Source organism: Anabrus simplex, chromosome 10 (assembly GCF_040414725.1).
Source record: "Anabrus simplex isolate iqAnaSimp1 chromosome 10, ASM4041472v1, whole genome shotgun sequence".
NCBI classification, from domain to species: Eukaryota; Metazoa; Arthropoda; class Insecta; order Orthoptera; family Tettigoniidae; genus Anabrus; species Anabrus simplex.
Window position 1 is genome coordinate 10,465,365 of NC_090274.1, and position 23,003 is coordinate 10,488,367.

At 42.5% G+C, this 23,003-nt stretch overlaps 1 non-coding gene across 1 annotated transcript; it reads right to left on the reverse strand.

Moving 5' to 3' along the window:
- Positions 1-19,651: 19,651 nt before the first annotated feature.
- On the reverse strand, positions 19,652-19,755 carry LOC136882505 (U6 spliceosomal RNA). The gene has a single exon (XR_010861207.2). It is a non-coding gene; the product is annotated as a U6 spliceosomal RNA (small nuclear RNA).
- Positions 19,756-23,003: the final 3,248 nt, after the last annotated feature.

Consider the following 23,003-nt stretch of genomic DNA (forward strand, 5'->3'; position numbering starts at 1 on the left):
CCTCGTGGTCTCCAACCCACTCTCCCAAGTTAAGAGCCTCTGGGGTCCCTTTTAGTCTCCTCCTACGACAGGCAGCTCCATGGCAGGCAACGCTTTTTTGTTTGGCGGCAGCACATCTGGCAGAGGACGGCAACAGCCTCCTCGTAGACTACGATCCTCAGAACTGGGAGAACGATAAGAGAGGGAGGAATCGTCTCTAAGGAAACATACCAGCTAATTATTGATATTAAATTCATTGTTCCGTGGGGAGCAATAGAAATTTGAAGTGTTGTCACTTTTCCCGTCGATCCTTGGCTGGAAGGTCGGCGTTGAGCCCTTCGGTTGAGAGGTCGCTGGTTCGATTCCCGACCGGTTCGGGGATTTTAATAGCGTGTGATTAATTCTTCTGGCTCGGGGACTGGGTATTTATGTTTGTCCCAACACTCTCCTCTTCACATTGAGACAACACACCACACAAACATGCAATAGTCATTACGTCCCTTCAGATAGGTTTGGCGTCAGGAAGGGCATCCGGCCATGAGACAGGACAAAATCCGCATGTGCTACACCACAAGGTGTGGGAAGAGCGGTGGTAGTAGTAATAATAGAAGAATAAATTTTCCTGGATAATTGTAGTGTTTAGAAAATATACAGACGTAGCTCGATAGCAGCAGTCACTTAAGTGCGGCCAGTATCCAGTATTCGGGAGATAGTGGGTTCGAACCCCACCATCGGCAGCCTGAAGATGGTTTTCCGTGGCAAATGCTGGAGCTGTATCTTAATTAAGGCCACGGCTGCTTCCTTCCCTCTCCTAGCCCTTTCCTGTCCCATCGTCGCCATAAGACCTATCTGTGTCGGTGCGACGTAAAGCAAAAAAAAAAAAAAAAAGAAACCGGTACCTGAAAGGACTGCCTGGAAGTGATTGGGATGGGCAGAGAAAGAAGCGTAGTTGCCAGGTTTTTTATTCACAGTAATAACACCACCACAAAAGTTCTGAAGCGAAAAGACAATATACGGCAACCCTGCGCGTCACTCCACGCGGACTTGACAAGAAACTGTCATCCAGCATTCTCAGGTTTACGTTGGATAGCGCAGGTCTCTCAGTGGTGCGGCTTGAGTCAGAGAATATCCCGCCCCTAGTGTACTGAAACTGTCATTGGCTTGGCACAAGACAAGGAAGATCAAGGACGCGCCGCATAGTAACGAGGCACAATAATAACTCTGGTTTCAGTCTCGACGTAATTCGTAACCATGAATTTGAAGTTTCCCCTTAAAGAAAGAGTGAAGTGCTGGTAGTATATAAATAGTAATAGAATAGTAATAGAAATTACCTTACGTCACAGCAACTTCAAAACTGGCATCCGTTTGTCAGTATTGTTGTCATTTCATCTTCTCTCCTCGCTCTTTGCAGCTGTTGCAGTTTTTTACTTCCTTTTAAAAAACTAGGGATTTCACGTAAACTATAGGCTTAAATAGCTGCAGTGGTGGACAAGGAGACCGGTGACAATATGGGGTGTGCAAAGTGAAAGATCTGTAAGTACACGATACTAGAAGCAAAACAGTCTTAGTAAACAAGGGTACGCAAACGAGTTGTTGAACAATTCCTTTAAATACGAGTAAGTACACTGTACCGTCATTGTAACATGTAACATACTTAGTAAGACTGTTTCCTTGTTCGTTAAAAACAACTGCACTTTTATCTAATAACAAGAGCCCAGAAGTTATCTAGGTGGATATATCCAAGTGTAACATAGACACAAATATGTTTCGAAATGGTAGGAATAATTATTATTTTGCCTGATTTTTGCCTATTTTAGCTTCCATTTGATAGCTTAATACTTTGTTAAGTTGTTGTGGATAATGTTTGATGTTATTTATGCTTTAAAATTAATCATTGGAAAGAAAACAATATAATTCCAATGTACTGTATTGATAATAAAGAAAAAATCATTTTAGCTTAAAAGATAAAAATTAACATTTACGTAAATGAGGGTTGCCAAGTCACGTCCTTTCTAGGTAACACGAAGTGCTGGTGATGATTATTGTTTTAAGAGAAAGAACAACTTGGTAACCATCCTCTGACAACGCTAATCAGAAGGAAAATGGAAGAGGTTCGATACTTCGAAAAATGTAGTTATCGGAAAAACAAAGGGAAGGGGGCACGAAGAGCGCTAAAATGAAAGATTCCCTCGCAGATCTAATACCCTCGGGGTCGGAAGAGAATTGACCAAGGGAGGTCGGACAGGAACCTGACACAAGGAAGTGGAGCAACGCCAAACTCAGCCAGAGGAACCGTGGTCGCCAAGCCACACTCCCAAGTTGAGGGGCCCTCCTCCTCTTACGACAGACAGGGGATACCGTTGACGTTATTCTGTCATTCCCACCAACAGCGGGATGTATGATTAAGTACTAAAATGTGATGCAGATGTGTGTTACGTAGCTATTTATTATTTTTGTGCCCAATTTTTGTCACTATAAACGCCTATTTTAATTATTTTACTGCCTATGTTGAGTGCTTATTTGCCTGCCTATTTTTAGCGAAAATGAGTGTCTTAAACTTCCGGACTCTACTAATAACTTTTCTGAATGTTGTATTAGTACCTTTCCCTAACTAGGATGATGTTTACACAGAATCAAGTCAGTGGTGGCTGATAACCTCCGTCTCATAACCGGCTCGTTCGAGGACCCCTCTTTATTAAGACGTACTTACAGCTGCTTCAATTTGAGCTACTAAATGCATCCTGTATAAAGGCTCGCTGAAGCTTTTCTTTGGTGTGAAAATCAGATTCATAATGAGGTTATATTTTCTGACACATGATCATCGCTAATACAATGAGTAAATGTGCCATTGTTATGCGCACAGCTAGCTTCCTATGCGGTCCGCACTTGGTTTCCTGTGCGGTCCGCAATCCGTCTAGATATGAGCACAGCTAGGATATCACAGCAGCAAGAAAAAATACATTTAAGTACGCGTCTGCAAGGATTTCGGGGACAACAAAGCGTACTGACTTTTGGATGGTTGCTACGAGTGTTCGGCGGGGAGGAGCCCTCACTTTGAAGGAGATTCATCTTACAGGATTTTCTCCAGAAGAAGCATCACTCAACAGCTTCGACTACAACAACTACATGGATTATTCGGCGTCCTACCAGGGAAACCCAAGAGACTTTTAACTGCTTTCACCCTTGTGTGTTGACGATGTAAATAATTTGAACCTGTAAATACTTCAAACTGTAAACATTATGTATTACTACTGTATTTATATGTAATGTGATGTGTTGGCCATTCGCTAAATAAATAAAGTACGCGTCCGCAAGGATTTCGGGGGCAACAAAGCGTGCTGTCTTCTGGATGGTTGCCACGAGTGCTGAGCGGGGAGGCGCCCTCACTTTGAAGGAGATTCATCTTACAGGATTTTCTCCAGAAGAAGTATCACTTAACAGCTTCGACTACAACTACATGGATTATTCGGCGTCCTACCAGGGAAACCCAACAGACTTTTACCTGCTTTCGCCCTTGTGTGTTGACTATGTAAATAATTTAAACCTGTAAATACTTCAAACTGTAAACATTATGTATTACTACTGTATTTATATGTAATATGATGTCTAAATAAATAAAGTACGCGTCCGCAAGGATTTCGGGGGCAACAAAGCGTGCTGCTATACGGATGGTTGCCACGAGTGTTGGGCGGGGAGGAGCCCTCACTTTGAAGGAGATTCATCTTACAGGATTTTCTCCAGAAGAAGCATCACTCAACAGCTTCGACTACAACTACACCGATTACTTTTAAGTACGCGTCCGCAAGGATTTCGGGGGCAACAAAGCGTACTGCCATCAGGATGGTTGCCACGAGTGTTGGGCGGGGAGGAGCCCTCACTTTGAAGGAGATTCATCTTACAGGATTTTCTCCAGAAGAAGCATCACTCAACAGCTTCGACTACATCTACATCGATTACTTTTAAGTACGCGTCCGCAAGGATTTCGGGGGCAACAAAGCGTACTGACTTCCGGATGGTTGCCACGAGTGTTGGGCGGGGAGGAGCCCTCACTTTGGAGGAGATTCATCATACACGATTTTCTCCAGAAGAAGCATCACTCAACAGCTTCGACTACATCTACATCGATTACTTTTAAGTACGCGTCCGCAAGGATTTCGGGGGCAACAAAGCGTACTGCCATCAGGATGGTTGCCACGAGTGTTGGGCGGGGAGGAGCCCTCACTTTGAAGGAGATTCATCATACACGATTTTCTCCAGAAGAAGCATCACTCAACAGCTTCGACTACAACTACACCGATTACTTTTAAGTACGCGTCCGCAAGGATTTCGGGGGCAACAAAGCGTGCTACTATCCGGGTGGTTGCCACGAGTGTTGGGCGGGGAGGAGCCCTCACTTTGGGAGAGATTCATCTTACAGGATTTTCTCCAGAAGAAGCATCACTCAACAGCTTCGACTACAACTACATCGATTACTTTTAAGTACGCGTCCGCAAGGATTTCGGGGGCAACAAAGCGTACTGACTTCCGGATGGTTGCCACGAGTGTTGGGCGGGGAGGAGCCCTCACTTTGAAGGAGATTCATCATACACGATTTTCTCCAGAAGAAGCATCACTCAACAGCTTCGACTACAACTACATCGATTACTTTTAAGTACGCGTCCGCAAGGATTTCGGGGGCAACAAAGCGTGCTACTATCCGGGTGGTTGCCACGAGTGTTGGGCGGGGAGGAGCCCTCACTTTGAAGGAGATTCATCATACACGATTTTCTCCAGAAGAAGCATCACTCAACAGCTTCGACTACAACTACATCGATTACTTTTAAGTACGCGTCCGCAAGGATTTCGGGGGCAACAAAGCGTACTGACTTCCGGATGGTTGCCACGAGTGTTGGGCGGGGAGGAGCCCTCACTTTGAAGGAGATTCATCATACACGATTTTCTCCAGAAGAAGCATCACTCAACAGCTTCGACTACAACTACATCGATTACTTTTAAGTACGCGTCCGCAAGGATTTCGGGGGCAACAAAGCGTGCTGCCATCAGGATGGTTGCCACGAGTGTTGGGCGGGGAGGAGCCCTCACTTTGGAGGAGATTCATCTTACAGGATTTTCTCCAGAAGAAGCATCACTCAACAGCTTCGACTACAACTACATCGATTACTTTTAAGTACGCGTCCGCAAGGATTTCGGGGGCAACAAAGCGTACTGACTTCCGGATGGTTGCCACGAGTGTTGGGCGGGGAGGAGCCCTCACTTTGAAGGAGATTCATCATACACGATTTTCTCCAGAAGAAGCATCACTCAACAGCTTCGACTACAACTACATCGATTACTTTTAAGTACGCGTCCGCACGGATTTCGGGGGCAACAAAGCGTACTGACTTCCGGATGGTTGCCACGAGTGTTGGGCGGGGAGGAGCCCTCACTTTGAAGGAGATTCATCATACACGATTTTCTCCAGAAGAAGCATCACTCAACAGCTTCGACTACAACTACATCGATTACTTTTAAGTACGCGTCCGCAAGGATTTCGGGGGCAACAAAGCGTACTGACTTCCGGATGGTTGCCACGAGTGTTGGGCGGGGAGGAGCCCTCACTTTGAAGGAGATTCATCATACACGATTTTCTCCAGAAGAAGCATCACTCAACAGCTTCGACTACAACTACATCGATTACTTTTAAGTACGCGTCCGCAAGGATTTCGGGGGCAACAAAGCGTACTGACTTCCGGATCGTTGCCACGAGTGTTGGGCGGGGAGGAGCCCTCACTTTGAAGGAGATTCATCATACACGATTTTCTCCAGAAGAAGCATCACTCAACAGCTTCGACTACAACTACATCGATTACTTTTAAGTACGCGTCCGCACGGATTTCGGGGGCAACAAAGCGTACTGACTTCCGGATGGTTGCCACGAGTGTTGGGCGGGGAGGAGCCCTCACTTTGAAGGAGATTCATCATACACGATTTTCTCCAGAAGAAGCATCACTCAACAGCTTCGACTACAACTACATCGATTACTTTTAAGTACGCGTCCGCAAGGATTTCGGGGGCAACAAAGCGTGCTACTATCCGGGTGGTTGCCACGAGTGTTGGGCGGGGAGGAGCCCTCACTTTGAAGGAGATTCATCATACACGATTTTCTCCAGAAGAAGCATCACTCAACAGCTTCGACTACATCTACAGCGATTATTTTAAGTACGCGTCCGCAAGGATTTCGGGGGCAACAAAGCGTACTGCCATCAGGATGGTTGCCACGAGTGTTGGGCGGGGAGGAGCCCTCACTTTGAAGGAGATTCATCTTACAGGATTTTCTCCAGAAGAAGCATCACTCAACAGCTTCGACTACAACTACATCGATTACTTTTAAGTACGCGTCCGCAAGGATTTCGGGGGCAACAAAGCGTGCTACTATCCGGATGGTTGCCACGAGTGTTGGGCGGGGAGGAGCCCTCACTTTGAAGGAGATTCATCTTACAGGATTTTCTCCAGAAGAAGCATCACTCAACAGCTTCGACTACAACTACATCGATTACTTTTAAGTACGCGTCCGCAAGGATTTCGGGGGCAACAAAGCGTGCTACTATCCGGATGGTTGCCACGAGTGTTGGGCGGGGAGGAGCCCTCACTTTGAAGGAGATTCATCACGAATGACTGTCTCCTACGGAAAGTTAAACTTGCTGCATCACTCAACAGCGTCGACCTAATATCCACCTTCCCCTGTCTTCAAGTCTGCGTATACCCTCCACCTCGATTTCCCTAAAACCCTCCAACACAGCAAGTTTGCTTCCGTAGGGATGGTGGACCCTCGTCATCACCACACTACTTCATCGTCGAATAGATCGTTAAGGTGTTAGAAAATATTATTGTAATGTAATATTTTTTCTCTTTCCAGGTGGTGCTGTCTATGTCCTGCGAGGCTGACTTCTGATTGGTTTGCCACGGGCATGTTATAAGGTTTTTAAATTTTATTTTATTTTAAAGGTACGCGGCCACTAGGAGGAACGAGTCGTCGCTAACACGGGATTCAAGGACCGACTTCACATGGGGGAAACTACTGGAAACATCCAGAACTATTTCACCATCAATTATCCATGAGGACACCAGACGTCCCTTCGCCCACACTCAAGAAGAATGGCCGTGAATTCCGAGAAGAAATATCCAGTGTCGTCAAACAACAACTGCCATCAAAAGAATGGCTCTCTGGCGTTTACGGCATTGACCACAGCCAGAAGATTCAATCATGAGGTACTTAGAACCAACACTTCTTCGACGAACTGGAAATAAACCTTGTAATCTTAAAGGTGATGCTGTGATTTGCAATGTGTGTCAAATATCTATTTGCTCTATGTTACCATTTCTCCACAGTACCTCTGAGGAAAGTTTCAAGTTATGAGAGTGTTGTAAGCAAACAATCTGGAATAAATGAAGAAATCATATCTTGCCTTTTCCTTTCGTATTGTAGAATAGTAAAGGGAAATTTTAAATGGAAGCAAGGGGAGGGCTGTACCGCAAATTTTATATTATCCCATGTATATGTAAGAGCTTGTTGCATTGGGGAGAGAAGATCATCTAATGTGGGGGAAACAGTGAGAGGGAAGTGCAGGAACAGTTAAATGTATGGGATGATATTGTCATCTTATGAAGTTCTCAGCACGAACGAGTGAAACAAGAATCGAGAGTTTAATGGCATGACATTAGGAGGGGAGCAGTTGAAATGAGCCGAAAGTTTTAAATACCTGAAGAAAATGGGGGAATCAGGATTGAAATCAATGAAAGAGGAAGGTGTGCAAATGGATTCTTTAAGAGCGTGGGAGGATTGATATAGAACAGGGATGTGCCATAGAGATGTAAAGGAAGTATCTACAAGACTTATTTTGTGCCGATTTTGACGTATGGATCAGAAATGTGGGTGGTGAAGGAGAGAGATAAAAGTAGAATACAAGAATACAAGTTTCAAAGGTGTCGAGTAGGTTTAACAAGAATGGGCAGAGTAAGAAATGAGAGACAGTTCGCGAAATGGTAAATGAGGTTCCCCTGCAGCAAAATATAGAAAAATCAAGGCTGCAGTGGTATGGACATGTTAAGAGAATGAGAGAAGGGAGGTTACCAAGAAAGATGTTAGGAATAGAGTTGAAGCGAAAGAGACCTAGAGGAAGAAAGAGGGACAGATGACTGAAAGGTGTAAAGAAGAGCTTCGAGGCAAGAGGAGGGAACTGGACGACAGTGAGAGAAGAGAAGTGGTGGATGGAGATTCTTACGTTCCAAGCAGACCCAGCCTGTGGTTGGAAACCGCTCCAGATGATGATGATGATGATGATCTTGTGTCACATGTGTAGCACATGGTCTTCACCGAGCCGCTGAAGCAGTACAGGCTTCCTTCACTGAAGTGAACATCTCGATTTCTTCAGTGAAGAAAGTATTCCTGAAGGTTCCAAGTCGGTCAGTAATGTGCCGCTGCCGCCTTCGCCAGCGCATACAAAGTGGCTAAACATTGCTTCCTATTATACCGATAATTTTGAAGTTGTTGAAGACCAAGATTCTGAAGAAGCGACTTCTGTTAAAGAAACACCAGAAGCGTTGATCAAAGATAGCGTCTGAGAGCAACTTAAATTCATTCGCTCCAATTTGACGAGCTTACGTTCGACGATCAACAAAATGCAAGAAAGAGGACTGCCTTTTCACGTTCGTACTGGAATTGTTGAAGAAGTCGAACGATCCCTAATGAACTTAGCGAATACATTTTTCTCGGAGAAAATGCAGAATGTAGTGTAAAAAACTTCGGTCTCCACCTGTGGTGTTGTACACTGCAAAGAAACAATTGACGGTGCCTTGATTCTTGAAGTTTCTGTTCCACTTGTTGCATGTGATCTAGAGACAGCTTTCCGGAGTATTAAAAACTCTTTTAGTAAAAACAGGCGCAGGTTTGTTGCATCACGCTGAGCAAATGGAGCGTTCTTTGTGGGACATTGTGTTATTTTGGCAATATTCAAAGTGTACAATTTTCCTTTTATGGCGTGAACTGCTCACTGACATCAAATTTGTTTGTTTCTAATGCACGTTTAGTGCACGTTTTGAGCATTTTAGTGTATATTTTGGGATTTTCAAGTCCATAACTATCCGAAGCCCGGTATTGAAGTTCTTAAGGAGCAGGATGCGGTGGGTGGTAGGGGCAATGAACCTCCGAATTTCCCGGCGCATTGTCTTCCTGGGATGACTCTGTAGATGATGTCCTGCCACCCAGTTCTCACAGAGGTGCCGTGTATGCGTTTTTTTCGTATATTCATAACATAAACGTAGCTCCTTCCCAGTCGTGAGGGCAGTGGTGATGACTATTGTTTCAAGAGGAAGTGCAACTGTGATCCATCCTCTAACACTAATGATGGTGGTGATTACTGTTTCAGGAGGAAGTACAACTGTGAACCATCATCTAACACTGATGATGGTGGTGATTATTGGTTCAAGAGGAAGTACAACTGTGCAATCAACCTCCATTGACAGTAATCAGAGGCAAAATGAAGGAGGTCCGGCACCCCGAAAAATGAAGATATCGGCAAAGGAAGGGAATGCCAGGAAGGGTGTAAAAATAAAACACACCCTAGGACTCGAGAACCTGTTAGAATAAACAAGAGTTGACCAAGAGAGGTAAGATTACATTCACGAGACTGGCACAATGTAAATAATACCAGACTCAGCTAGGTGAACCGTGGTCTCTAAAGTTGAAAGCGCCTGGGCCTTGAACTTACTTTGAACTGTGTTCCCCACGACTTATCGCATTCTCGCTCCTCACGAAACTCGTTATTCTGGGATTAATTCAATGTTTTCTTGTTCAGGTAATAACGGCATGTAACCTACAGAGAGGTTTGTTGCAGTTCTTTTGAGTTGACACCTACAGGCGACCTGCGCCTTCCTGAGGGTGGAACATTGGGTGTGATGAATGCTGGAAACGACACACACATACACCCAGCCCGGAACCATCAGAATTAACCAATTAAGATAAAAATCCCCGATTCAGCCGGGAATGGAACCCAGAACCCCTTCCATCAAAAAACCAGAAGGCCATAGAGGCAAACTTCTTCAGCTATATTCTGTTATTAATGAAATGTTTTATGCATAATTAACATTCTTCACGGGGTCCGCGTACTGGAAAGTTTGTGAACCGCTGTTCTAGACATGTAAGTAGAGGCTTTGATAAACAATGCCATTATGTTTCATTTGGCAGCTTTCCCTGTCAAGTGAAACATAATGGTATTGGCATAATGGTATTGACAGCTTTCCCTGTCAAATGAATGTAATGGTATTGACAAAACGGTATTGACAGCTTTCCCTGTCAAATGAGCATAATGGTATTGACAGCTTTCCCTGTCAAATGCAACATAATGGTATTGACATAATGGTATTGCCAGCTTTCCCTGTCAAATGAAACATAATGGTATTGACATAATGGTATTGACAGCTTTCCCTGTCAAATGAGCATAATGGTATTGACAGCTTTCCCTGTCAAATGCAACATAATGGTATTGACATAATGGTATTGCCAGCTTTCCCTGTCAAATGAAACATAATGGTATTGACATAATGGTATTGACAGCTTCCCTGTCAAATGAAACATACTGGTATTAACATAATGGTACTGACAGCTTTCCCTGTCAAATGAACAAAATGGTATTGACAGCTTTCCCTGTCAAATGCAACATAATGGTATTTACATAATGGTATTGCCAGCTTTCCCTGTCAAATGAAACATAATGGTATTGACATAATGGTATTGACAGCTTTCCCTGTCAAATGAAACATAATGGACCAAGCTCGATAGCTGCAGTCGTTCAAGTGCGGCCAGTATCCAGTATTCGGGAAATAGTAGGTTCGAACTCCACTGTCGGCAGCCCTGAAAATGGTTTTCCGTGGTTTCTCATTTTCACACCAGGCAAATGCTGGGGCTGTACCTTAATTAAGGCCACGGCCGCTTCCTTCCCAATCCTAGCTCTTCCCTCTCCCATCGTCGCCATAAGACCCATCTGTGTTGGTGCGACGTAAAGCAACTAGCAAAAAAAGAAACATAATGGTATTGCTTATCATAGCCTCTACTTATATGTCAGTGTAAATAGAGAACTTATAAAACTGTGTGGATATTAGTATGGTTTAAAGTTCTTACATGTCATTAGAAAGAAAGCCCAAATAGCTTAAATACAGGAGAAATGCGTGATAAAAGAGGATGGTTGTGATTAAGTAACACAAAATCAATTTACTGTCCATGTTAACTTTTCAAACAACGTACCTTATGATTGGGGGTATGTACATTTTTATGTCTTTGGTGTAAATGACCAGGACTTCAGCAAAATTCTATCCAACGACCGAAAACATTCTCTCGTACGAAGCGAATGAGCGAGTTCTTAGGCCTACAAGTACATACAGTAATCATGACTATATTTCTCCGTAATGGTAGTGATTCTTCCGAGTCAGGTAGTCATGAAAATGAAAACAGAAACGTTAGTACCATCAGATGATGTTCCCCCTCCATTAAGAAAGCCGGCTGCCAAAGATGTATGCAGGTCTCGGAACCTTTGTAAATATGAATGTGTCGATAGGTCAACATTTTTTTCTTTTCGTTAAGCGGAAGAGGGGCTTTATTTTTGTAACTTTTTAATTGTTGTTTCTTGTACAAGTCAGATATTTATATTGTCGATGTCCCTCGAAATCGGGGCCTTACAAATTGCGATAAACGTCTACCTGTATTATTTCGGTACATTTTCAAGAACTTCACCACTGATATGACATGGAGTAAAGCGTTTCCGCGGAGTTGGAGGAAGGATTCACTCGAGCTCAGCTGACACTTTCCGTATGCAATAGGCATTTAGATTTGTCTATTACACTTACTGCAGTGGACTGGGCGTCACAGAACAGAACCACCAACATTATTCAGCACGAGCCGCCACTGTATAGAACTAAATGAGGCCACAGAACTATAGTTCATTCCATGTTAACAAAACAGTATTGTTCTTATGACACCAGGGTTGCCATATCGAACGGCTCTGCTCAACACCATCACAGGAAAACAGCGGCACGTAAATTTGTGAAATTCAGTATTTAAGTTTAAGAAAAAAAGCGGAAGAAACTAAGCTGGAAATTATTTTATGAACTTTTTTTTCTTTCTAGTGGCTTTACGTCACACCGATACAGATATAGGCCTTATGGCGGTGATGGGATAGGAAAGGCCTATCAGTTACCGTGGCCTTAATTAAGGTACAGCCCTAGCATTTGCCTGGTGTGACAATGGGAAACCACGAAAAACTACCTTCAGGGCTGCCGACAGTGGGAATCGAACCCACTATCTCCCGGATGCAAGCTCACAGCCGCGCACCCCTAACCGCACAGCCAACTCGCCCGGTATTTTTATGAACTAAAGGGGACGGGGTTGTTTACAGGGGCTATTTTTGATTTGTACATAAGAGGTAAATTACGGCACATACAATTATCAGCATTGAAGTGTAAGGCAATTTGGGGGAGAAAATATAAAAATAATATTTTCTATGGGCTCGAGGGGTGAGCGATGCATTTAATTGCATTTAATAAATTTCCTGAGGCAACGCGGTGTATTACAGTGCTGTCGCATCACTCACAAAACCAATAGTAAAAAATAAATTCGGTCGTAATAAAGTGGTAAAATTAAAATGCGCTTAAAAAGAAAGAACAGCTAAATAACGAAAACCAAGCACAAATAAAACACACGGAAAATTGTTTTAGCAGTACATATACCATGATGTATCGCTGCACACCACAACACCAAAATCTTCAGTACCAATTTCTGTACAGTATGAAAATAGTAGAACACACACAAATACTATGCAATATACAACCAAATCTCACTCAACACAAGGCAGGTACTCACTGATTTAAAGCCTAAAAACCCACACACAACAAATAAATACTGTAGATGACTTCACTACAGCAGTGAACTGCCGGCGGTTCACAGAGTGGAGGGACTACACGAGGCTTGTGCCAGAGCAACACAGAACAAGGAAGGTGAAGGAAGGCAACGAAGCGATGGCTGTTTCTGCCATTGTGCTTCCTCTCTACAAATACATTTATGAAAAATAAAATGTTGCCGTATGTAGTTATTTTAATAACTCACGGGCAAAGAAATAATAATACATTACAAAGTACAGTATAATATTCCTTAATCACGAGGAATTATGGGTGTGTCAGAGGGGGTGTGTTCACTCCTTGTAGGTCCAGAAGAGCAATACTGTTTTCTTAACGTGGAATGACCTATAGTTACAAATGGAGGATTGTGGCGGCGTTGAGTAAATTCACAGAGACTTGCACAGACTGAACGCTGAAAGGCATAACGGTTAATAATAAATATGTATGTTTATAAAATATTCAAATTGATTTGTCTTAACAAGGAAAACATGAAATAAACCATCTTAACTATGTTTGTTGCACATTTTTGCATCTTTTCTCAATGTCAGCACCTTTTTGCACTTCCCCCCCCCCCTGCCACCTCAGGAGTTTGCCCCTTTGTCGCGTTTTATTCCCATAAAAATTAAACAAAGGAGACCGGAAATCTGCGGCCTAATCTAATTTTCTTCCGTTCACCTCTTTATAAATGGATAAATCTGCTACTTTATGTAGGTTTTTTTTGTTGTTATTAGAATTTAGGGTGTACAGGGTGGTATTAAATTAATTTTGCTTCAGCACAGTCATGTTAGGCGAAAGCTTTCGGATTAGTTTGCGCCTTATTGAACTCCCATTAAGCAAAAGTCCACAAATCAGTTTGCGCTTCATCGCAATACAGTTTTTAAAGGAGGAAGATAAAGTCAACACTCTCATTCATCAGCATTACTGACTGCTGGAGAGAGGAACGAATACAAACTATTGCAATTTTTCAGTCCAGAGTACTCTTTGGCTAGTGCGTGATGTCTTTGTCATTCTTCTTTCTTGCCAATATTCAGCACGTCAAAACAGAAAATGAACGACGGGAAAATGCATTATGTTAAATAGTCAGTTTAGTGCATATGATATTCAAAGTGATAGGTATGTTTTGAGGTGTTTGAAATATTTCAATCTTCAGTCGTTTCAACCAAATGAGAAGAAAACAGTGACAATGACTTTCAGGAAAGGTGGCAAGCCAGCAGTCAGTGATATAATATACTACAGACGAGAACCACTAACAGTTGTCTCGCAGTTTAAGTATCTTGGATTAACAGTTCAGACAAACGGAAACACGTTCAGCTACCACATCAAGGAAAAAAGTGGCAATTACCATATCTGCCATGAACAGCATTCAGAATATACAGAAAATTTCATTGAAAACTGCGTTGAAAGTGTTTAAGCGAAAGATATTAACCTACGGCCTGACACGAATCTGGAAACAACTGCAAAAGAAAGACATCAAAGAAATTGAAAAGGTAAAAGCTCGATTTATGAAAAAAACATTCGGAGTCTCTAAGTGTATCCCATCACGCTTGGTCTACCTGCTTGCCAGAGAACCCTTCTATATTGAAGATCTAAGGCTTGAATTAACACTGGCCACGTCAGGAGCATACCAGAGCCTATTAAAGGAAATTCAGGACAAAAGAGAAGATATATGGCAGATTTCTTCTCCACAGACGCGATGATCAACAGGAATGGATAACGGCTAACTATGAACTGAGGCACACCATGACTCGCTTAGCGGCCCTTGGTTTCCACTACAAAATCTGCAAGAGAGATACCTACCATGATCCAAGTGAACTGTGGCGATCAATGTGATAGACACCATGTGATAAAATGCAAAAGCAGAGAAATCTCGCTGACAAAATTCTGTAATAGTTAAGTGCCATATAAACTATAGAACTATACATTGACCACCATGGCTATAACTGTATTAATATATAGCCACTGGCTGCATTAAATATTATTATTATTATAAATATTTCAATAAAAATTGATGAAAAACAAACGTAATCTGGTCAAGCTGCATATGGTTTAAGAATTAGGAACTGCAATAGTAGTGAAGGTGGATTGCAACATCAGTTTATTGGTGAGGCACTGGCCCCTGTGAGTTTCTTACTAATCCTGTAAAGACATTTGTGGCGTCTAGAGTTCCACTTTCGAAGATTAACAATCCTATTATGACATCATATTAGCAGAAATATACTGGGAAGTCCTTTCCAGATGAGAACAGTTTATGAAAGTCATATCTTAAGCCTCTGCACGAAGGAAAATGAAAACAGATGAGGCAAGTAGTAGCTGATATAGTCGAGAGGTAGAACAGATACGTATGTTTTGAACATTTTAGTAACATCGCTAAAAGGAGAGCAAGTGAAGCCCATACTTTTGACCAACGACCTATAACGTAAGAGTTTTGTCTTACATTGCTCAGAATTTAAAAAGAATGGTATTTCTGTATCGGCCGTGTCCACAGTAACAAGGAAATGCACCTTTTTTTAAAAAAATCTTCCGTCATTTCCATCTGTCTGGCTGTCTGTATGTATTGCGGGCATGACGAGAAAATTCCTGAATAAAATTTAATGAAAATCGGTATGTAAAGTGGGGGAATGTTGCCTTAGAACTTAGGCTATGAATAACTTTATTCACAATGAGTGAAATGGTAGTTTAGGGCAAGGCCTAAAATGCAATTCTCAAGTATTTATATTATTAATGGTCCTATCGATAAATACTACATAACTAAAGTTATATAGAATTACATTTCGGATCATTTATGTCTTATACTGTTTTACCGTACCGAGTCCGACTCATTGGCTGAATGGTCAGCGTTGAGGCCTTCGGGTCGGGGATTTTAATCGCCTCTGATTACTTCTTCTGGCCCGAGGCCTGGGTGTTTGGGTTTGTCCCAACGCTTTCCTCTTGATATTCAGACTACACACTACACTACCAACCACCACAGAAACACGCAATAGTGATTACATCTCTCCATATAGGGTTGAGGTCAGGAAGGGCATCCGGCCGTAAAACAGGGCCAAATCCACATGTGCGACGCAGTTCGCACCAGCGACCCTACAGGTGTGGGAGAAGCGCTGGAAAAAAAGAATAAGAAGACTGTTTTACTGTACCGACTATGACAATAGAATGATGTATTTAGAGTTTTGTTACTTAGTCCATATCAATGCCAAGCGCTGTTAACATGAGGATGGTTTTTGTCATGATTATTTTAAGGTGTGATATGATTTGTCTCTTCTGCTGCCACTCATCTCCGATAGATGGGATTACTGCTGCGTCCCAAGTAAAACAGCCTGCCTGAATATTTGCGGAAAATAGCTAACGAGTTAGATAACTTAGCACATGCTATAAGTTATGATTGTTTCGTCAACGACGAGTACTAAAGCAAGGAAATTGTAAAGAGGATGAGAAAAAGTCGTGAAGAAGGAAGCGAGTAGGTCACGACAAGCCGCTGGCGTGTCCACTTACAGAATGTGCCTCAGAAAACTTCGCTACGGAACGCTATATTTGTAATACATAATTCTATGTTAGGTAGAGTAGCTGCGACGTGGGTTCGAATCCGTGTCAGGAAGTCGTAAAATTTAAGAAACGAGATTTCCACTTCCGGAGGTGCATATGGCCCTGAGGTTCACTCAGGCTACACCAAACATGAGTAGGTACCAGGTTAATTCCTGGGGGCAAAGGCGGCCGGGCGTAGAGCTAACCACTCTACCCCATCACGTGCCAAGGTTACGAATGGTGGAAGCCTTTATCTTCCACTCCTTCAAAGGCCTTCATGGCCTGCACGGAGATGACTTTGCTTTTGCTATGTTAGGTAGTGTACTCGTCGTGAGTGAGATAGTATCAAATTGCATAGCTCTTAACGTACTCTTTAGCCTGGGTTAGGGCTTATTGCCTACCATCAGTCACAATCAAGTTGGCGAGATTTCATTATAATGGCAGACACTCATTCTCCACCTGCCTTTTTACATGCTTAGAATTACTATGTTAGTTTTTTGCCAACTGAAATCAACATAGCTCATTAAAATGACGTAAGTAAGAATGTCGCGATTAAAAGCAATATGAAATACTCGATCAAATGAAAAGACACACATTTTCACTTTTAACGAACAGTACTGTGCTGCCGACCGAACAGTCCAAAGTTCCAGAGCAGGAATGACCAGTCAATCAATCAAGGAAGTTATTCCAGTTCCTATCCCAATAAGAGTAGACGGGCTGTCAGCTCTGCTGCCAGTATTTCATTAAGTGTGCACACTCGTCATTCCAATCAGCGGGTCAGAGCAGAGACCGAATAGCTGGAATGCTATGATGAAGCAGTGTGTTACGTACCAGCAGTATTAGAAAATGTATGAACCAGAGGAATGGCATGCTAAAGAAAAAAGTTATCTAACTCCCCAGCTACTTCCCGCCTAAGGCAGGCTGTTATACTCCGTATGCATCACTAATCCCATCTATCGCAGATGAGTGGCAGCAGAAGTGACAAAGAATATCTCAATAAACAATGCCCAATGTAATGTTATTTCTTACCAATTTTATGAGCTTTGGATATTGTAAGCCTTCACATTTAGTTTTCTTCCGACTCTAAATACCACTTTTATCACAGTCGGTACGGTTAAACTTAATAAAACATAAATGATCGGAAATTGTTTTCTCTATTTGTTTTAAATGTAGTACTTTTTGCTACGATCAATGGCATACATATTTAAAAATTAAATTTTAAGCGCATTCCCCTGAACTACTATTTCATAGAGAGTGAATAAAATAATGTATAGCCTAAACTGTAGTTTCTTCTTCCCCGACTCTATGTACCGATTTTCATTAAGTTCTGTTTACCCATTTTCTCGTGACTCGGCTTTGAAATTGACTTAGCAACAAACATACAAATTCATAAATATCTGTGTTATCATAGCCGGTACGGTAAAAATGTATAAGACATAAATGATCGGAAATTTAATTCTGTATAACTTTAGTTATGTAATATTTATAGCATAAATATTTGAGAATTACATTTTAGACCTTCCCCTAAACTACCATTTGATTCAGCGTGGATAAAATGATTTATAGCCTAAATTATAGTGGTTCATCCCCCATCTTTACATACCCATTACCGGGAGAGTTGGCCGTGCGGTTAGAGGCGCGCGGCTGTGAGCTTGCATCCGGGAGATAGTGGGTTCGAATCCCACTGTCGACAGCCCTGAAGATGATTTTCCGTGGTTTCCCATTTTCACACCAGGCAAATGCTGCGGCTGTACCTTCATTAAGGCACGGGCGATTCCTTCCAACTCCTAGGTCTATCCTATCATCGCCATAAGACCTATCTGTGTCGGTGCGACGTAATGCCACTAGCAAAAAAGAATACATACCAATTTTCCTTAAATTCTCTTCAGCCGTTTTTCGTGATGCGTGTACAGACAGACAGACAGACAGACAGACAGACAGACAGACAGACAGACAGACAGACAGACAGACAGACAGACAGACAGACAGACAGACAGACAGACAGACAGACAGACAGACAGACAGACAGACAGACATTACGGAAAATTAAAAAGTGCATTTCGTTGTTACTGTGGACACGACTGATACAGAAATACCATTCTTTTTAAATTCTGAGCAATGTACAGATAAAAGTCTTATTTTATATGCAGTATATAAATAGGTCGTTTGCTTTTGACTTACTTTCTGAACAAAACAGACAACGCCAGTGTGATGTAAAATTTCAACAATGCATGCGTTCTATTCTGGCCTAAAGAACTGAAAATAATTGAGTGTCAATCAATCAATACTGATCTGCATTTAGGACAGTCGCCCAGGTGGCAGATTCCCTATCTGTTGTTTTCCTAGCCTTTTCCTAAATGATTTCAAAGAAAATGGAAATTTATTAAACGTCTTCCTTGGTAAGTTATTCCAATCCCTAACTCCCCTTCCTATAAATGAATATTTGCCCCAATTTGTCCTCTTGAATTCCAACTTCATCTTCATATTGTGATCTTTCCTACTTTTAAAGACGCCACGCAAACTTATTCGTCTACAAAACTATTCTAACATTATATTAACATTGAGAAATAAATAATAATACATATCTAATCCTTACAAGAAACAAGTAGATAAAACATAATTTCGTATCTAAATTAGTCTAATAACCTAATACCTAAACTATTCTAATATTAATTTACAATGAGAAAGGAACAGTATTTCACATCTAATCTAATTTAATCTTTACATGAAAGAGGAAAAAATTAAAACAATAAAAATCGTAATTTCATATCTAAACTATTATGTTTTCTAGTTCTAACACTTATAGGGCTTAATGTAGAATGTTTATAATACATTTTTTGGTTCAAATCCTCTAGGTACAAATTGTAAAAGCAAACTATTTCGACTAATTCTACAAATCCGTCCTAACCATTTCCGTGACGATTGACATTAGATCTTCTTTGCGAGGACTTTGTGAAGTTACGAACCTGCTGGTTGACATGTAATGTGCTGGCGGTCGCTCCTCATTTCTGAGAATGCGTTTTACTCCCGCAATTCTTCTTAAAGTCTGTTGGCTCTGTGGAGATGTCACTGATCAAGCCAATGTTCGCATGAAACACGCGGCCACACAGGTCACATCTAAAGGTGTGCTTGTATGTGACATAGTTTTCGCTTTTCATGGGTTTCAATTTCTTGTCTGCGACCAGCCTGCTCAAACAGTGAGACACCTTCTGCAGTAGCTTTGCGAAAAAAAAATGTGGAACGCTTCACGATTTTGAGTCTCATCCTTGCACAGGGGCCATGCTAATCTTCTCTGTATCACTCCAATTTTAGTAAATGTACCACCGAAGCTGCATGTAAATGTTAAAACGGTCACTAACACCGAGGCTCTGAGCTAAGGGAATTAACGAAACGCGACTAAAATCCATAGTCCGACCGGCAACTGAATCCGGAGCCCTCTACGCTGACTGTTAAACCAAGGAATGCAAAAAAAGATGACAATAAATAAATTAAAAACTGCTTTGTTGGGTCCATTGACACTACTGCAGATAGAGTTTTCATAACAGCCAAATATTCATGCTTTAAGACTCGAATAGAGGATGGTTCCCGAGATGTACTTCCTCTTGAAACAATCACCACCACCACCACCACCACCACCACCTTAGACCCTAGTCTCGATGCGCAAATAGTAGGACAAATTATTTTTAAATAAACAACAAGTCAGTGACAGCATTTTCCACCGTTTTGTACAAACCAAAGTAAACCCCATGACGCTATAGCCCTGTTTAGTCCGAAAGCCTGCATATTACCAAGTGACGTGTGGTCAGCATGACCAATCCTCTCGCCCGTTTATTCTTGGCTTCTTAGACTGGGTCCCCCTGTGGGCAGGGGAGGTAGAATAACACCCATGGTATCCCCTGCCTGTCCTAAGAGCCGACTCATAGGGGCCCCAGGAGCTCTTAACTTGGGAGTGTGGGTTGGTGACCATGGGGCTCTTAGCTGAGTCCTGGCATTGCTTCCACTTACTTGTGCCAGACTGCTCACTTTCATCTGTCCTATCGGACCTCCCTTGGTCAACTCTTGTTCTTTTCCGACCCCGACCGTATTAGAGCACTCGAGGCCTAGGGAGTGTTTCATTTTCACGTCCTTCGTGGCCCTTTTCTTCCTTTGGCCGATATCTTCATTTTTCGAAGTGTCGGATCCCGTCCACATTTTCTCTCTGATTAGTGTTATATAGAGGATGGTTGCCTAGTATACTTCCTCTTAAAACAGTAATCACCACTACCTCTAGACCGGGGCAGCTATCTCTCCATCAGATAATTCCTCAGTTGTTCTCATGAAGGCTCAGAGCTAGGTAACAATTCCTGAAGTGGCCGAGAATTGAACCAGAGGTGTCTTCGCGGTGCCGGCCACTTTGAACTTTAATTGAAGAATGGTGCACGTGTAATAGGGTCATGAAAAACTACACTCAAATTATGTGCTGCGCAGTCAACTTAATTGGCTGTTTTTGTTTTGTTTATGTTCACACCTTGCTTTAAAGAGGCCGGTCATGTTTGTTGCACCTTCATACCATTGGCCATAGCATCGGGCTAGTGAGGTACCCTTTTCTTCCAATGGTTTTAGAATTTCAGCCTCCACTGTTGTTTACAGCAGCGTGGTCTTTTATTTCCTTTAACCGTCAAAAGCTTTCATTTATTTTTATTGCACAAGACTTTCAAAAAGAATCTTTAACAGTACGAACACACGACTTAAATGACCTTTCTTACTCACATCTACACTCTGTCTCACTATGTTTGAGAGTCGAAGAAACCAATCGCAAGCACGTGTATTCTGAAGTACTACCTATTCCAAAACATTTCTCTTCTGTTCCTTAGACTGTTTCACCTCACCAAACCGTTTTCATTTCCTATGTGGAGAACAATAAGCCATTTACCTTTGCCGAGTCCGACTCGTTGGCTGAATGGTCAGCGTACTGGCCTTCGGTTCAGAGGGTCCCGGGTTCGATTCCCGGCCGGGTCGGGGATTTTAACCTTAATTGGTTAATTCCATTGGCCCGGGGGCTGGGTGTTTGTGCTGTCCCCAACATCCCTGCAACTCACACACCACACATAACACTATCCTCCACCACAATAACACGCAGTTACCTACATATGGCAGATGCCGCCCACCCTCATCGGAGGGTCTGCCTTACAAGGGCTGCAATCGGCTAGTAATAGCCACACGAAATTATTATTACTACCTTTGCCGAGGGAGATTTCAACCCACTCGATAATTCCCTACAAAATCCATCTTTACTAGATCGTATAGTTTAATCTTTCCAAATTTTCATAGTGTGCCCTGCATTTACCCACGTTTCATCAAGGAAATAAGTAGATCTACCCCCTTCACGAAATTTCTTAATCTGACGAAAGTATTTCTCCACAGCACTATTTCATTATTTTCAATAAGCGCCCACTGGCCATTTCGAGACACTTAAGTCATCATCATCATCTGTTTACCCTCCAGGTTCGGTTTTCCCCTCGGACTTAGCGAGGGATCCCACCTCTACCGCCTCAAGGGCAGTGTCCTGGAGCTTCAGACTCTTGGTCGGGGGATACAACTGGGGAGTATGACCAGTACCTCGCCCAGGCGGCCTCACCTGCTATGCTGAACAGGGGCCTTGTGGAGGGATGGGAAGATTGGAAGGGATAGGCAAGGAAGAGGGAAGGAAGCGGCCGTGGCCTTAAGTTAGGTACCATCCCGGCATTCGCCTGGAGGAGAAGTGGGAAACCACGGAAAACCACTTCCAGGATGGCTGAGGTGGGAATCGAACCCACCTCTACTCAGTTGACCTCCCGAGGCTGAGTGGACCCCGTTCCAGCCCTCGTATCACTTTTCAAATTTCGTGGCAGAGCCGGGAATCGAACCCGGGCCTCCGGAGGTGGCAGCTAATCACGCTAATCACTACACCACAGAGACACTTAAGTGAGGTTCATAATTTTCAAAAGCCTGCGAAGAGTTGCACGAGACAATGTAGGCAATGTATTGTCGCTATTAACTGAAGCTAATATTTTATTAAGAGTCGGTATTTCATATCTTAAAAAGAAGTCGTGATTTTTTCTTTTACAGATAACGTCTTTCGTGAAACTGTCGTATTTTGCACTTAGCTTTGTCCCTTTACGAGTTTTCTTAGGAGTAACCAGTGTCCTGTGAACCTTAAATTCTTTCCTAGGAAGGTAAATGCCTGTTACATCGGCCACTGGACGTGTTACTTCATCCAGAGTACTTCCAAAATTTTCTTGACGAAATTTGGAGAACACATTTAACGCACATGTCGTCTCGTCACTCGTTAGTGGTTTTCCTCTTTTTGTGTTTAATCACGGAGTGGCCTGGTTCACACGTGGTTTACAATTACGGCACTTTCTCTGTTGGACGTTTGCACTTTCAACTAATTAGAAAATATAAATAATAAACGTTATGTATTATTTTTATTCACAATAAACTTAGAATAAGCAAACAAGAAAACTGGACACTTGTGCTTCGGATCAGCAAACACTGAACTACTGGGCTCAAACGGATCGTCATTTCCCGCAAACTCTTCCATCAAGTGACTTGCCTCCCAG